Consider the following 3,877-nt stretch of genomic DNA (forward strand, 5'->3'; position numbering starts at 1 on the left):
AAGCGGTCATGTTTTCGTATAGTGTAGGTATGCATCTATGTAAGCATGTGTTCACACTCATGAGCGATCCACACATGATATTGCATTTCCTGTTCAGTTATATTTTAGCACTGGAACACGATGCTCATACACTGTGTTGTTATCTTTCTTTTTTCGCCTGCTCCTTCCTCCAACTTGTGTCTTTGAATATTTCAGTCACATGCTCAAACGTTCTTAAATGCTCTCGCCATCGGTTACGGATGCGTTGAAAACGGACATGTGTTGACCAAATTTAACAATATGCGGACAATGGATCGACTTCTTGAAGCCTGTGGACGTGATACACCTTCTCCATCACCATCAAGAGATCAACATTTTCGAAGACACTTGCGTACGGCTGGTATGTATTCATATTTGAATGTCCATTGTCAACACGTTGCAGAATGCTTTACATTTTGTGTGATCATTTACTGTCCTCATTCCTACACAATGCCAACATGTTTGTCATCGTCTTCATGTACCTATCTATTGGGATTGATGTTTGCGTTTACTGACAGACACTTGTCAACATTTTCAGCAGTGTCCGGCGCAATGCTGAATGCGACCTGTTATCTGTTGGATCTACTCTGTGAGCCCGAACCCCAGTGCAAGTGAGTTGTTTGTTACACCAGTGCCGGAGCACTCTGTAATATGTGCAAGAGCCTGTGACTTTGTTTGCTTGGCTAACTAAACGCATACCTACGGAAAATCATTCCAACGTTGCTTTGGTTTTCAGTTGAGATGTCAATCGGATACCAACTTTTTGGTATACCGATACCAAACCGATACCAACTCGGTATTTGGTATTTCAATCCTAATGTGTTTGGTATTTTGTTGGTATCATGAACCCTCGCTAATGTCTAAGAGGCTAAGAAATCGGTAAAAAGTTGGTATTTTCCTCATGTTCCCAAGTTGGTTTGGTTTCGGTATATTTCTCCACGGTTTTGGTTGGTGTTTGGTTTGGTATCGGTATTCCGATTTTCCACTTTTCAGTGTTTTACTGCATTTTTAAAGCAGTGCCTACACATATCAATCAAATATATCCCGCGCACCGACGGGGGGGGGGGGGCGGATTTCCGCCCCCCCTGAGGTTTTCCCACTATCTACGGTTTTCAGGTTTTCAGGAAAACCGTGCGCAGGATATTCTAAATGCCTTAATATGGTCCATTCCATAACCATCTAACCGAATTCCCGAATTCCCGATATTCGAACCGAATTTCGCAAACCTTCTCCCTTTCTGGCAGTGGCACTGTTCGACTACAGCGCTGGACGTCGTCTACTTTTTGCTAGAGGGAAAGGTCATCATCCGTCCATGAACTTCGGGCTGCTCACAGCTATATTGCCTTGGCAAGTTCTTTGAGCACTCAATATTGGACTTGGGCTGCGAAAGCTAATGACAATTTGGGGAGCTTGATATTGCAATGGCTATGACGTGAAGGTTCAATATGACGAACAGCTCGACTATTCACCATTGTCAACGCTTATGATAGCTAAATATCATTGTGCTTGGTGTACATTCACGTCTCGTTTCCTTGCTCCATTTGTACCTCACCGGTCGTCCGTCCCCACAGGCCTCGGCTGCAGCACAAGCCACATTCATCGGCCCAATCATCAGTTATTCATCCTGCAAGTTTTAAGTCACTTCGTTGTGACCCGGACATCGTCATCTTTCAACGAGTTCAAATGATTATTTCATTCATCATCGTCGATCAGACTCATCATGTAAAGACACTTCCATAATGCTAGCCGCCATCTACGTTTGTGCAGGAAGCAAATATCAGGTTGTTATTAGCTGCGGCTACTCAGTACCGACTGAACTACTGGCAGTAGTGTGCGAGCACCTAATACTTGTATTGTGATACCAAAGCTAAAACGGATGATAGCTTAGCGCATAGCGCCCTACCGCTTTCCACACACACACACAAACAAAACTTGACTTTGGGCATTAGCACCATGGCAGGATAAACAGGCAGTTTCGCTGTTTTTCACTGCTTTCATTGGCAGGTGTTACTGCTCATTCCCGTTTTATGTGATGTTAGAACAGCCCTTCACCATAGTCCTGTTTTCTCCTTTGCCGCTTTCCATAGACATCAGATGCGACATGCACTCCAACGATCGGTCAGGCGCATCACCGTCAATCCGGTCGCCTGTTAAGCAGTTCGTAATCACCGTCAGTCTTCGACATCTGTCAACACACTTATCCACATTATCGCCTTACTTTTGATCTTATCAATATGCAAGAATGAGTGCAAAATGCATTCCAATATTGCATCAGTTGATGTTGTATCGCAATGACACCGCGTCCTCACCTCACATCTGTTGTGCATACTTGATCACGAATGCCAGTTATACGCAGATTCACATGGTGAAGTTTTACTCCGTTGACGTTTTCTTTCCATTCTTGTAGTCGATCAAGAGGGATTACAGTTGCACATGCGGCCTTACACATGCGTCCTTCCATGTTAGCTGATTGATATGTTGGACACACTGGTTTCTGTGACTCCAAGTAGTTCTGCATTGGTATTGCTTCACTTTATATGTTCTACCCAAAGATCGTTTCTAGTTTTGTCTTAGCTTGCAGCTGTATGCCATGAACATACAGGGTACTGCGCATCTTTATCGTGACATTCCTGTAGTTTCGTCACTTTTGCGGATGATTAGGACCATGAGCTCAGTTGCAGATGCGTCCAGCAGCCACCGACATTTCTACACTTTAAATTCCTAGTCTCGGATCTTATCCACATGCCAACATGATTTGAACATTTCACACGTTTAGTGATGAAATGAGCAGGTATCATCTACTACATTATATTTTCATGTAAAGCACACTCCAGTCTGTGAAAAAAAGAAAACCATTAGGAGCAACAATCATGCCTTAGACAGTATAGTTGCCATAGATATTACGTTGTGCAGCGGGCAGGCCGGTGCACGAAATGGCGAGTGTGAATGCAGGAATGCGTGTGAAAAACTGCCTAGGTGTGGAGTGGCTGGTTTGTCTTCCGTTACATCGTAACGGGCTCTTGACGTAGTCTTTTTTTAGTAACACCAATCATCTTTCGAACTTGAATTAACGTAATTGAAAGATGGCTATCACATTTGGAGCCAACTTATTTGCTAATTGCGTCAAGGGCGGGCAGCGCGGTGCGTGGATGCCTTTTGGTAAAGCTCACGTCCTAATATACTATCCTGCCCTTACCAAGCGTGCATCCATGTTTCCTCCATCCGGCTCCTCGTGCCGCTGCCTGGAATATTAGCCTACGGCTAATATACCAAGAGATGGAAAACTTTTCGTTGGTATGGAATATGGATGCCTCGTGGTTCAACTGGTGATGTTCAAAACAACTGTACCGTGTGTCAGGTAGGTCTTACTTACTCACTTTCCGCTTCATTTTTTTTTTCTTGGCCGCGTAGGAAATATGATTTGACGGTAATCGTGGCGCTTTTGTTTCAGTGGCTGAATGACAGCGACATCTATAACTCAGGCTGCACTCAGAGCCCGAGTCTGAGTTTGACTAAAAAAATCGCCCATAAAAAATTCGTCCATCGCCCGCCCGCCGCGATGCGGGTGATTTTGTTTTTGCGTCGTTTTCGGTAAAAGGTTTATTTTCGGTTGGCGGCGGCCGGGCGCATTTTTGCGGTTTTGCGTTTGACGGCGGGCGGCCGTTTTTTTGCGGCGTTTTGCGGTTGGCGGCGTAGAGTGCAGTGCACGTCAGTTCGTAGAACACGCACTCCGGTCTGCACGTGCAAGGCTCATCCTCTCGTTTGGCAGCGGGCGTTTTTGCTGCGTTTACAAAGGTGCTTGCTCAAACAACCTGCGGTCCCGCGATGCGGAGCCCAGCATCGCAGATGCTGGTAACCG

General features: G+C 45.2%; 1 long non-coding RNA gene across 1 annotated transcript; it reads left to right on the plus strand.

Annotated features, from left to right (window-relative positions):
- The first annotated feature begins 229 nt into the window (after positions 1-229).
- LOC122376063 lies at positions 230-1,363 on the plus strand. Its single transcript, XR_006255512.1, has 3 exons — positions 230-379; positions 557-629; positions 1,263-1,363. It is a non-coding gene; the product is annotated as an uncharacterized LOC122376063 (long non-coding RNA).
- Positions 1,364-3,877: the final 2,514 nt, after the last annotated feature.

The sequence above is a fragment of the Amphibalanus amphitrite genome, unplaced genomic scaffold (assembly GCF_019059575.1).
Source record: "Amphibalanus amphitrite isolate SeventyFive unplaced genomic scaffold, NRLGWU_Aamphi_draft 002001F_arrow, whole genome shotgun sequence".
In the NCBI taxonomy this organism is placed as follows: Eukaryota; Metazoa; Arthropoda; class Thecostraca; order Balanomorpha; family Balanidae; genus Amphibalanus; species Amphibalanus amphitrite.